We start from the raw sequence: 15,066 nt of genomic DNA on the forward strand, positions 1-15,066 counted from the left end.
TTTGGTGTAAAAGTTAACTTATTTCAATAATTCAACTAGAATTTGCTGTAAAAGTTAACTTATTTCAATAATTCAACTAGAATTTGGTGTAAAAGTTAACTTATTTCAATAATTCAACTAAAATATGGTGTAAAAGTTATTTTATTCAATTTCAATTCAATTTTATTTATATAGCGTCTAATACAACAGAGTTGTCTCTAGACGCTTTACAGAGACCCATACCCAGAACATGACCCCCGAGCAGTTATTACATAAACAATGGCAGGTAAAAACTCCCCTAGAGGGAGAAAAACCTTAAGCCAAACAGTGGCAAGGAAAAACTCCCCTTTAGGAGGGAAGAAACCTTGAGCAGGACCAGGCTCATCAGGGGGGACCCTCCTGCCGAGGGCCAGACTGGTGGGTCAGGGACGGCAACAGCACAGCAGGCAGGTGGAAGCAGCAACGGGATGACCGGGGGTGGGGACCGCAGGCCAGCACACAGCTCCCGAAGCTCCGGCCCAATCAGCAAGTCCCAGGTTGGGGTGCAGGGTCAGGAAAAGACTTGTGCTCCGTAATGCAAGCTACAAGCCACCCACGGCCACCTGCAGGACAAAAGAGAGAAAAGGGAGGAGAAGGGGGGGCCAGCAACGGGATGACCAGGGGTGGGGACCGCAGGCCAGCACGCAGCTCCCGAAGCTCCGGCCCAATCAGCAAGTCCCAGGTTGGGGTGCAGGGTCGGGGAAAGACTTGTGCTCCGTAATGCAAGCTACAAGCCACCCACGACCACCTGCAGGTTCCGGTGTCCGGCAAAGGATGCTGCAACATGGACAAAAGAGAGAAAAGGGAGGAGAAGGGGGGGCCAGCACAAGAAACCACAGGAGCGACTCTGACACACTAAAGTTTACACTACCTAGAGATTTACCAACACCAGCTAGAGGTTTACTAAACACTAACTATAGGCTTTACTAAACAGAAATGTTTTAAGTTTAGTTTTAAAGGTGGAGGTGGTGTCAGCCCCCTTAACCCAGATTGGAAGTTGGTTCCATAGTAGTGGCGCCTGATAGCAGAACGCCCGCCCTCCAAATCTACATTTAGATACTCTAGGAACTACAAGTAAACCTGCACTCTGAGAACGGAGAGCTCTGACAGGAACATAAGGCACTATCAGGTCTTGCAAATAATGCGGAGCTAAGCTGTTTTGGGCTTTATACGCAAGTAATACAATTTTAAATTGGATTCTGAATTTTACGGGTAACCAATGGAGCGATTTTATTTCAATAATCAACTAGAATATGGTGTAAAAGTTATTTTATTTCAATAATTCAACTAGAATATGGTGTAAAAGGTAATTTATTTCAATAATCAACTAGAATATGGTGTAAAAGTTAATTTATTTCAATAATCAACTAGAATATGGTGTAAAAGTTAATTTATTCCAATAATTCAACTAGAATATGGTGTAAAAGTTAATCTATTTCAATAATTCAACTTAAAAGGTGAAACTAATATATTAGCTAGTCTTATTACATGCAAAGCAAGATATGTTGAACCTTTATTTGTTATAATTTTGATGATGGAATTGTTTATTGATTTCATAAAATATTCTCTAATTTTTTTTTTTTTTGGGGTTTTCATAAACTGTGAGCCATAATCAGAGAGCAGCGTCTTGCTGGCGCAGGTAACTGCTGCACGCAGTGACGGACACTGGCTGATTTATGGTTCTGCGTTGCACCAACGCAGAGCTTACGGGGTAGGATACGCGGGAACGCGAACGTACGGTGCGCGTCGCCACGTAACATCATGCAGCCACTTCTCGGCGAACACACGTTTTCTGTTCGATTCGGGTAGTGGTTCAGTTTGGCGTCTCTTTGTAGTTGGTGGTGGTGGAACGCCAAAATAATTACTTAATGGCTTGCTTCTTGGACATTTTGACGAGACGTGTCGGGGTTTGTTCAGTAAAGCTGATCCTTACCTCTCTTCCTGCCCACCCACCGCCGCAACGAGCATGTAGGGGGAGTAAGGACGCGCTGTGATTGGCCAGTACCAAGGTTTGAGTGGCAGTTCTGGGGAAAAGCTCTCGCAATAGATTTTTTAATATTAGTATTCTGGTCTGGCCACAACCAATAATATGAGCTCCAGCTGTTGGTACGCAAAAGCGCTTCGCAGCACAAGATTGACAGCGCACTGTGGATTTTGACGGCGCATGCGCTCTGGCGGCCCACTTATGTGCAGCCCTGTATATACACATACAAGCCCAGTTTTTTAGTTTTTTTTTTTTTTTTTTAAGCTAAACTACCGCGATTAACTAACCCCCAAAACTACAGAGCAAGCATGCAGGTGAACGGGCCGGTGTATATGTCTATATGTGTGTGTGTGTGTGTGTGTGTGTGTGTGTGTGTGTGTGTGTGTGTGTGTGTGTGTGTGTGTGTATGTATGTCCATGTGTATATATGTCTGTGTGGCTATGTGTGTGTGTGTGTGTGTGTGTGTGTGTGTGTGTGTGTGTGTGTGTGTGTGTACACGTGTGTCTGTGTGGCTATGTGTGTGTATGTGTGTGTGTGTGTGTGTGTGTGTGTGTGTGTGTGTGTGTGTGTGTGTATGTGTGTCTGTGTGGCTATGTGTGTGTATGTGTGTGTGTGTGTGTGTGTGTGTGTGTGTGTATGTGTGTCCATGTGTATATATGTCTGTGTGGCTATGTGTGTGTGTGTGTGTGTGTGTGTGTGTGTGTGTGTGTGTGTGTGTGTGTGTGTGTGTATGTGTGTCTGTGTGGCTATGTGTGTGTATGTGTGTGTGTGTGTGTGTGTGTGTGTGCGTGAGTGAGAAGTCTGTCTGCGGCAATAGTAGGGGAATATCCCTCCTGTCTGTCGCTGGCAAGGTCCTTGCCAAAAGTGATGCTGTCAAGACTCATAAGGAGCATAACGGAACACCTATTGCCCGAGTCTCAATGTGGCTTCAGGAAAAACCGCAGCACTGTGGACATGATTTTTACAACTCGCCAACTACAAGAGAAGTGTAGAGAGCAACACCAAGACCTACACATGGCTTTTGTGGATCTATCGAAGGCTTTTGATACGGTCAACAGAGACCTGCTCTGGGCGGTCCTTCTCAGGGTTGGTTGCCCGAAGAAGTTCGTAAACATCCTGCAAAGTTTTCACAAGGGGATGATGGCTCAGGTGACAACAGGAGGACAGGAGTCAAGGCCTTTCAAGGTATGCACTGGTGTTAGGCAAGGATGTGTACTTGCACCAGTACTATTCAACATCTTCCTCATGTGCGTCACCTGGCTGCTGCACAAGGAGGTTGAAGGAAGCAGTGGTGTGCTGGTGGACTACAGGTTGGACGGGAACCTATTTAACATCAGAAGGCTGCAGGCTGCTACCAAGGTCAAAACTGTCAACATAGTGGAGCTACAGTATGCAGACGATTGTGCCTTCGTGGCACATACATCGGAGGCTCTGCAGGCAACACTAACAGCTGCTGTAAAGGCCTATAGCAGACTAGGTCTCACTGTGAACACTGTGAAGACGGAGGTACTCTGCCAGTGGAACTCCCCTCCCCCAACTCGACCACCATCACCTGTCTTTAACATCGATGACAAGCCTCTTGCAGTAGTCCCAGACTTTAAATACCTTGGGAGCATCCTATCCGAAAACTGCAGCATGGACAATGATGTTCAAAACCGAATAAGATCTGCCTCAGCCTCCTTTGGTAGACTCCGTAAGAGGGTGTATATGAACAAAGACCTCAACATTCACACCAAAGTAGCAGTCTACCAAGCCATTTGTGTCTCCACACTCCTGTACGGCTGTGAAGCCTGGACCCTGTATCGCCGACATGTACAACAGCTGGAGAACTTCCACATCAAGTGTCTCCAACGCATCCTTGGGCTCACATGGCGTGATCGCGTACCACACACAGAAGTGCTGAGCAGAACTGGTACCAAGAGCATGGAGGCCACATTTCTCCAATACCAACTACGATGGGCTGGCCACACCATCAGAATGCCAGATGACAGACTCCCACGCCAATTGCTGTACGGTCAACTACATCATGGCCAACGATCTGCAGGAGGGCAAAAGCGGAGATACAAGGACCAGCTCAAGACAACACTCAAGAAGTGTGGAATACAGCACACACAGCTGGAAAGGTCTGCCTTGGATCGTCCTCTCTGGAGGCAACTCTGCCTTTCTGGGCTTCAACGTTTTGAAGAGGAGAGGAGTGCAGCGAGAGAAAGGAAACGCCAGAAGAGGAAGATAGTCCCTGCAGCCAAGACCAGCACAACAAACACTAACCTCACATGCCCCCACTGCAATAGAACATGTGGCTCTCGCATTGGACTTTTCAGTCACCTCAGAACCCACCAACAGAAGAAGTAGAAGTCATGATCGGACACGATGGACTACCATAAGCAAGTAAGTGTGTGTGTGTGTGTGTGTGTGTGTGTGTGTGTGTGTGTGTGTGTGTGTGTGTGTGTGTGTGTGTGTGTGTGTCTGTGTCTGTGTGTGTGTAATAGTCCTATCAATGCTCCACCTTTTTTGTGTCAATTGGTTCCTCAAGGGTCCATTCTCGGACTGCTTCTATTCAACATCTATATGCTACCCCTAGATTAGATTATGGAACATCACAACATTTCCTACCATACTTATACCGATGACACACAACTCTATATTTCAGTGTCACCACATGACTACAGTCCCCTGATCTCATTGAGTAACTGTATTCACCAAATCAATGAGTGGATGTTCCAGAATTTTCTCCAGCTAAATGCAGAAAAGACAGAGGTGATCATTTTTGGCCCTAAAAATGAAAGGGAAAAGATCAGCGCTCACCTTGGCTCCATGTCATTGACAGCTACGAATCAAGCCAGAAATCTTGGTGTAATTATTGACTCAGACCTGAACTTCAACAGCCATCTAAAGTTTATCACTAAATCTGCCTAGGCTATTACCACCTAGAATTAAGGGGATTCTGTCTAAACAAGACATGGAAAAACGTATTCATGCATTCATTTTCAGTAGGTTGGATTATTGCAATGGCATCTTTACAGGCCTTAACAAGAAATCGATCAGGCAGCTGCAGCTGATGCAGAACACTGCCACCAGAGTCCTTACAAACACCAGGAAACTGGACCACATTACACCAGGAAACTGGACCACATTACAGCAGGAAACTGGACCATATTACACCAGGAAACTGGACCACATTACACCAGGAAACTGGACCATATTACACCAGGAAACTGGACCACATTACACCAGGAAACTGGACCATAGTACACCAGGAAACTGGACAACATTACACCAGGAAACTGCACCATATTACACCAGGAACCTGGACCATATTACACCAGGAAACTGGACCATATTACACCAGGAAACTGGACCATATTACACCAGGAAACTGGACCACATTACACCAGGAAACTGGACCATATTACACCAGGAAACTGGACCACATTACACCAGGAAACTGGACCATTTTACACCAGGAAACTGGACCATATTACACCAGGAAACTGGACCATATTACACCAGGAAACTGGACCACATTACACCAGGAAACTGGACCACATTACACCAGGAAACTGGACCATATTATACCAGGAAACTGGACCACATTACACCAGGAAACTGGACCACATTACACCAGGAAACTGGACCATATTACACCAGGAAACTGGACCACATTACACCAGGAAACTGGACCAGGAAACTGGACCACATTACACCAGGAAACTGGACCATATTACACCAGGAAACTGGACCATATTACACCAGGAAACTGGACCACATTACACCAGGAAACTGGACCATATTACACCAGGAAACTGGACCACATTACACCAGGAAACTGGACCATATTACACCAGGAAACTGGACCACATTACACCAGGAAACTGGACCATATTACACCAGGAAACTGGACCATATTACACCAGGAAACTGGACCACATTACATAAGGAAACTGGACCACATTACACCAGGAAACTGGACCACATTACACCAGGAAACTGGACCATATTACACCAGCAAACTGGACCATATTACACCAGGAAACTGGACCATATTACACCAGGAAACTGGACCATATTACACCAGGAAACCGGACCACATTACACCAGGAAACTGGACCATATTACACCAGGAAACTGGACCATATTACAACAGGAAACTGGACCATATTACACCAGGAAACTGGACCATATTACACCAGGAAACTGGACCACATTACACCAGGAAACTGGACCATATTACACCAGGAAACTGGACCATATTACACCAGGAAACTGGACCACATTACACCAGGAAACTGGACCATATTACACCAGGAAACTGGACCACATTACACCAGGAAACTGGACCATATTACACCAGGAAACTGGACCATATTACACCAGGAAACTGGACCACATTACACCAGGAAACTGGACCATAGTACACCAGGAAACTGGACAACATTACACCAGGAAACTGCACCATATTACACCAGGAACCTGGACCATATTACACCAGGAAACTGGACCATATTACACCAGGAAACTGGACCATATTACACCAGGAAACTGGACCACATTACACCAGGAAACTGGACCATATTACACCAGGAAACTGGACCACATTACACCAGGAAACTGGACCATTTTACACCAGGAAACTGGACCATATTACACCAGGAAACTGGACCATATTACACCAGGAAACTGGACCACATTACACCAGGAAACTGGACCATATTACACCAGGAAACTGGACCACATTACACCAGGAAACTGGACCATATTATACCAGGAAACTGGACCACATTACACCAGGAAACTGGACCACATTACACCAGGAAACTGGAACATATTATACCAGGAAACTGGACCATATTACACCAGGAAACTGGACCATATTACACCAGGAAACTGGACCACATTACACCAGGAAACTGGACCATATTACACCAGGAAACTGGACCACATTACACCAGGAAACTGGACCATATTACACCAGGAAACTGGACCATATTACACCAGGAAACTGGACCATATTACACCAGGAAACTGGGCCACATTACACCAGGAAACTGGACCACATTTCACCAGGAAACTGCACCATATTACACCAGGAAACTGGACCATATTACACCAGGAAACTGCACCATATTACATCAGGAAACTGGACCATATTACACAAGGAAACTGGACCACATTACACCAGGAAACTGGACCACATTACACCAGGAAACTGGACCATATTACACCAGGAAACTGGACCACATTACACCAGGAAACTGGACCATATTACACCAGGAAACTGGACCACATGACACCAGGAAACTGGACCATATTACACCAGGAAACTGGACCATATTACACCAGGAAACTGCACCATATTACACCAGGAAACTGGACCACATTACACCAGGAAACTGGACCATATTACACCAGGAAACTGGACCACATTACACCAGGAAACTGGAACATATTACACCAGGAAACTAGACCAAATTACACCAGGAAACTGGACCACATTACACCAGGAAACTGGACCACATTACACCAGGAAACTGGACCACATTACACCAGGAAACTGGACCATATTACACCAGGAAACTGGACCATATTACACCAGGAAACTGGACCATATTACACCAGGAAACTGGACCATATTACACCAGGAAACTGGACCATATTACACCAGGAAACTGGACCACATTACACCAGGAAACATTACACCAGGAAACTGGACCACATTACACCAGGAAACTGGACCACATTACACCAGGAAACTGGACCATATTACACCAGGAAACTGGACCATATTACACCGGTCATGAAATCACTACACTGGCTTCCAGTGAGTCAAAGGATAGAGTTTAAAATCTTACTGCTGGTCTACAAAGACCTGAATGGTATTGGACCAAAATACCTGTTGGATCTGTTAGTTCCTATGAAGCTCCCAGACCCCTGAGGTTCATCTGGATCTGTTAGTTCCTATGAAGCTCCCAGACCCCTGAGCTTCATCTGGATCTGTTAGTTCCTATGAAGCTCCCAGACCCCTGAGCTTCATCTGGATCTGTTAGTTCCTATGAAGCTCCCAGACCCCTGAGGTTCATCTGGATCTGTTAGTTCCTATGAAGCTCCCAGACCCCTGAGGTTCATCTGGATCTGTTAGTTCCTATGAAGCTCCCAGACCCCTGAGGTTCATCTGGATCTGGTTTGTTGTGGTTCCAGAACCAGAACCAAGCAAGGTGAGGCAGCGTTCAGTTATTCTGCTCCTCACCGGTGGAACAAACTTCCTGCAGACCTGAGGTCTGCTGCAACTGTAGATCCTTTAAATCAGGATAAAGACATTACTACAAATACTTACCTGCTGTACTCTACTGCTCTTACTTTTTAACAACTTGTGCTTTTTATTATTTTACCTCTTTTCTTATCATATTATTTCATTTTATTTGTTATTTTAGCGTACTTTAAGAGTACGCTAAAATAACAAATAAATACATTTAATTTAAGATTAAATACTTTTTGAAAACCACACAAAGTTATGGATAAGCCCTGAATGCAGGCATTGTGACGTACAATTGTCAAATTGGTTTGATTCACCACATGAATCGACACAGATTACTTTTGTAATACTGTATTTGTCCTGGTCTTTGTACGTTTTGACCGTATAGAAACATAATTCTCGTCAGTTGTGAAACAGGCATTGTGGCATAGAATTGTCAAATTGGTTTAATTCACCGTACGAATTGTTACAGATTACTTTTGTAATACTGTATTTTTTTTTTTTTTTTTTTTTACCTTGTCTGCACACATATTAATGATTGATACCATGACGGTAGAAACCAAAGGTATGTATATGTGCATTATTACTATATTTAATATATATACGCATACATATGCATACACATACATAAATATACACATACAAACCCAGTGATTTTTTTTTTTTTTTTTTGGGGGGGCATCCGCTGCCAATCCAGGAAGCAGGAACACACGGAGACACACGTCAAGCACTGGAAATCTGCAACAAAAAACCACAAACAAAACCGGCACGGAGCCAACCAAAACATGAACAGCAATCGACCCAAATCTTGAGATCTGATCGCAGTCTGAGCTAAGCTACCGCTACCGCTACCTAATCCCAAAAACTAGAGAACAAGCATGCAGGTGAACAAGCCGGTGTGTATGTCTATGTGTGTGTATGCGTGTATGTATATGATCATGCGTGTGTTTGTGTGTGTGTGTGTATGAGTGTGTGTGTGTGTGTGTGTGTGTGTGTGTGTGTGTGTGTGTGTGTGTGTGTGTGTGTGTGTGTGTGTAATAAACCAAACAAAGCTCCACCTGAAGTGTATCTATAGTGGGGGAGGGGGGGGAGCAACCCCGCCACCCGCGAGACCAGAGGCCGACACGGAAGAGCCCGGAACCCAGGCCACCAGCAACTGTAATACTGTATTTGACCCGGTCTTTGTACGTTTTGACCGTATAGAAACGTAATTCTTGCCATTGTAAGAATGAGATGAACCTGCTGGATCTACTGCCCTTACTTCTTAAAAATTTGTGCTTCTTATTATTTTACCTCTTTTCTTATCATTTTATTTCATTGTATTTGTTATTTACTGTTTGTGTCTTGCCGCTTTTAATGTTGATGTAAAGCACTTTGAATTCCCCTGTGTTGAATTGTGCTATATAAATAAACTTGCCTTGCCTTTTGTTATTTTCAAGAAATGTATCATCCTGGTTTCCAAGCTGAAGGACTGAAAAATAATTTATTTAATGAGAATCTTAATCCTAAATTTTTCATCAAATGAAAGTGGTTTCGGACTTAAAGCATAAAAGTACGTTTTGCCATTTTTGTCTGAGGAGGTGCCCTTATAAGTTACATGGATGCTTTTATTGGTTTTTGCTGACAAGCAGGGTTGGGAGACTGTGAGGCGACACTTCCTAAAAGTAAGTGTAGCACGCTCGTGCTACTGGGGTGGACCGACAGGACAGAGGACACGAGGTTTCGTGGAGAAAATGCTTTATTTCAGCCAGATGTTTACCAGGACTCAGCACCTTCAGCAGCCCTGTCCTTCCTCCCAGCAGAGACCTTGCTGGTGTGCAGCCGCTCTTTAACTAGCCAGGCAGGGTGGAGAGGTTGATTGGGCACAGGTGTGCCCAATCAGCTGAGTGGCTGCTCCCCCGCAGCCCACACCCAATCCTCCACCCTGCCACAGTAAGTAAATAGTCCATCAAGTCAAGCCTAGACGGATGTTTTAACATGAAAACAGTCATTTGTGCTGCTTTAAGTAGCTACCATCGGGTCAATTTATAAAATATACCCTGATTATGATGGATGGGAACTGACTCAACATAGCTACATTAAAGCTGCAAGCTTACCCCCACATTCCTAGGTCAATAATACTATAAAAAGTGCCTTTGCTGTTCACATAAAACTCAACTTATAATCTTAAGCATATCAGACATTACACCATCCACAACTCTCTATGTCAAACCATTCAAAAGTTGTGGCAGGAAATAGGAACTATGAAATATCGACCAATCAGAAGACGGGGCGGAGCCAATTTACACCAATGAAGGTTAAGGACTCCAAATCTAATGACAAGGCAAGTTTATTTATATAGCACAATTCAACACAAGGTAATTCAAAGTGCTTTACATTGACATTAAAAGCAGCAAGACATAATTAGGCAGCAAATAAGATTGAATAAAATTATGAATAAGATGATAAGAAAAGAAGTAAAATAATAAAAAGCATAAGTTGTTAAAAGTAAGGGCAGTAGAATACAGCAGGTAAGTATTTAATTAAACAGTAATGTTTTTAGTCCTGAAAACGAAAGGAGCTGACAGTTGGAGCAGACCTCAGGTCTACAGGAAGTTTGTTCCACCGGTGAGGAGCAGAATAACTCAATTCAATTCAATTCAATTTTATTTATATAGCGTCTAATACAACAGAGTTGTCTCTAGACGCTTTCCAGAGACCCATACCCAGAACATGACCCCCGAGCAGTTATTACATAAACAATGGCAGGTAAAAACTCCCCTAGTGGGAGAAAAACCTTAAGCCAAACAGTGGCAAGGAAAAACTCCCCTTTAGGAGGAAGAAACCTTGAGCAGGACCAGGCTCATAAGGGGGGACCCTCCTGCTGAGGGCCAGACTGGTGGGTCAGGGACGGCAACAGCACAGCAGGCAGGTGGAAGCAGCAACGGGATGACCAGGGGTGGGGACCGCAGGCCAGCACGCAGCTCCCGAAGCTCCGGCCCAATCAGCAAGTCCCAGGTTGGGGTGCAGGGTCAGGAAAAGACTTGTGCTCCGTAATGCAAGCTACAAGCCACCCACGACCACCTGCAGGACAAAAGAGAGAAAAGGGAGGAGAAGGGGGGGCCAGCAACGGGATGACCAGGGGTGGGGACCGCAGGCCAGCACGCAGCTCCCAAAGCTCCGGCCCAATCAGAATAACTGAACGCTGCCTCACCTTGCTTGGTTCTGGTTCTGGAACCACAACAAACCAGATCCAGATGAACCTCAGGGGTCTGGGAGCTTCATAGGAACTAACAGATCCAGATGAAGCTCAGGGGTCTGGGAGCTTCATAGGAACTAACAGATCAAGTTGAAAATGAGTGACCTGTTTAGATTTCATTGTTTGTACATACTGTATAGTGAATATTTGAGGGGGTGGACAAACTGCCTCACACAGAGTAATATTCACAAACACATCACAGGATTACAAAAATGTTACTTGATAAATGCACAAGAACATGTTTTTGATTTAGATAAATACAATAGCATTGTCTGTCTAAACAATGTCATATTAAAGAATGTAAAACAAGGCTGTAAGACTTGTTTCAAGCCTTTCATCACTAGATGGTGGTGTGAGCTTAATAATGGCAGTGGAACACAAAGCTCCTCTCCATCCATGCTCCCAGATGACAGAGAGTAATATCGACTTAAGGATGTTTCAAATCAATATTTTTCATTATTTGAAGTCCACACATTCACAGAAAACGAATATTGTCTTTATTAAAGTTCACTCTGTTATATTATGTGAAGTGGCAGTGAGAAACACACAGGGGTGACAACTATAGACTATCAGATTGTAGTTGCTTCTTATTAGTGCTATAATTCAGGCAGTTTTATTTCTATATCAATCCAAACGATATTTTTCCGCAAGATTCCCTCTGCAGAATAAATTACCTTCCAATAAATTGCTTTATTTGCAAATATAAAGATTAAATAATCACAGTTATATATATGAATTAGTCAACCCCAAAAATATTTTACAGCCTCATAATCAGCTGAAGCTCAGTGCCGGCTTAAAGACGCAAGCTTCTGAAAAGAAAAAGTAGTAATTGTAGGTAAAGATTTGGAGTATGAATAACCGATGACTAATGGGAGGAAACATTTAAAGAAGGACATAGATTGACTAATAGCCAATCTATGAATAATATGTCTGAGCTGTGTTGGAGAGGATGTGGTCTGATTGGGGACTTTACACATATATTTTGGGAACTGCCCAAAGCTCACTGGTTTCTGGAAGAAGGTTGAATTAGAGATGAAACAGATTCTGCATGTTAATTTTACTATGGGAACAGCCCTAGTCATACTATACTTCCAGATGATATGATGGAGAGAGATCTGGCTTCTCTACTGACAATTCTGCTTTTAGTGGGTAAAAAAATGATAACAGTCAACTGTCTGTAACCACAGTCCCCAAGCGTGACACACTGGAGAGAGAGGATAAGACGTGTGTATATGATGGAGAATATTACAGCAAGATTGAGGCACCCGTGCACCCAGGTGTGTTATACATCAAAATGTGCGTCTCCATCCTGCGACGACGCGCATAACTTTTCTCAGTCTTAAGCGTTACCGTGGCGACGATAGACGCCAAAAAGCACGCCCCCTCTTCATCTGATTGGTCCATATTTGATCGTTCCTACTTTCTGCCATAACTTTTGAATGGTTTGACATAAAGAGTCGTGGGTGGTGTCATCGGACTCGGTTTTGAGTCCTTGAACAAAATTGGGGCAAATTAGCCCCGCCCCTTCATCTGATTGGTCCATATCTGGTAGTTCCTACTTTCTGCCATAACTTTTGAATGGTTTCATATAGAGAGTCGTGGGTGGTGTCATCCACTAAATGTCCAGGCCTGAAGAATCTACATGCAAGTAATACAAGCTTCCACTGCAGCCTGAACGTGCACAAGGGTGGAGGACCGTTCATCGCTGCTTGCAGCTTTAATTATTATTTATTTCTTTTCATGTCTTTTATTTTATTGTACACGATTGCACGGGTTCTACTAGCATCTGTTAATTAATATGGATAAACAGTGTAAATGTGTATTAATCTGTTCGTGTTTAATAAAAAATAAGTAAAAAAAAAAAAATTGGAGTATGCCTTGTTGCTTCACCAGGGGGCTCCACAGTCCAGTTGGAGGTGCAGGAGGTGTGTGTGTGTGTGTGTGTGTGTGTGTGTGTGTGTGCGTGTGCGTGTGCGTGTGCGTGTGCGTGCGCGTGCGCGTGCGTGCGTGCGTGCGTGCGTGCGTGCGTGCGTGCGTGCGTGCGTGCGTGCGTGCGTGTGTGTGTGTGGCCAGTGTTAGTGAACAGCTGTGATGCCCACCTGTGAGGTGAAAGGGAGGCTGACCTGCGACACATGCTCCCTCTTTAGTTCCACATGACTTCATCCATGCGTGTGTGATCGAGACGGAGAGGAGGAAAAACAAAACGATAGCCCCCGCATCTTGGGGGCCACTTTGTTAAAATGCCCTTTTTTCCACATGAAATTTATACATTTTTTATTAGAAAGTTCAAGATGGAGGCAAATGCCCGTAAATCCAAATTAGGACGGTTTGCACTTCAATATTAATCAAGAAGTAAATATAAGCCTGGAAGAGACATTAAAGAGTTCCCAGCGGCTTGTATATGAATAAAAACGCAGCAGCCACGCCACTCACATATCCTGTCGATGCGACTCCAAGCCTCCATCAAGTCTCTAATCTAATATGTTCACTGTTTGACCATTTCTAAGCTCCTACAATTTCCCTGTTCTGATTGGCAAGCAGTTTTTTTTGGCAAAGATTTTCAGCTTAAAACCTTAGTTGCACCCGATTTGAGTGGAAATGGAGAGTAAGATATGAAGTCTAAAATTATTACACAATTATGAATATATACATATTATAATGACAAACATTTCAACATCATACAGAGCATTTCTCTGCAGTGGTTGAGGGTTCCTTCAGAAGCCGTCTTGCTTTTTAACTGTAATGGAGCTCAATGTACCAACAATCCAATTGTATGCAACTGCAAGCAACTCAGCAGTTTAAAAACAAGTTCAGCAATAATCAGCTTGAAAATAGATAATAATAATAAAAATTTAAAAATAAATAAAAAAAAACACACAAAAACATCAGAAACCACATGGTCTGACAAAGAGCCATTCCTACCATTCCTTAGCCACACAGTTAGATGAAACCCCCGTTTCATAGCAGTAACAATAAAAACAGCCTCAAAAACATTTAGGAAACGCTATAAAATAAAAACCAAGACCATATGAAAAGAAAGAAAAGATAAAGAAAGAAAGGAAAGTTTTATTTGCAGATTAAATCTGCTAGGCAAAACTATTTGTCTCCATTGAAGATATTTATAAAATTAAAAATCTCTTTTGACATGTCTTATTAAAGTTGAAAAATAACAATAATCATTCTGGACAGGAGAAAATGTATTTAGGCATGTGAACTCTAAATTACGAGCTGAAACATTCTGACGGACTCTAATACAACCCTGCCACTTTGTTGGAGGTTACCTGTAGGTCTGAAAATAACCTAGAAAACTGTCCAGTTTTCCCAGTTTTTTCCAGCTTAATCTCCACCAGTCTCAGATCAGGTTGAATATCTGAAACCCAGTTGATGCTGAAACTTCTATTCTCTTAATCAGTTATTTAAACAGAGAAGTTATAGCTTTGATGAACTACAGAAAAGTATTATATAAAATATTTGAGAGGGAAGAAGATTTTTTTTTATTGTGCACTTCGAGAAAAAAGTCAATGTCGAGAAAAAAGTTGAAATTCTGTGAATAAAGTTGAAATTTCAAGAATAAAG

This window comes from Cololabis saira, chromosome 5 (genome assembly GCF_033807715.1).
Source record: "Cololabis saira isolate AMF1-May2022 chromosome 5, fColSai1.1, whole genome shotgun sequence".
Lineage (NCBI taxonomy): Eukaryota > Metazoa > Chordata > Actinopteri > Beloniformes > Belonidae > Cololabis > Cololabis saira.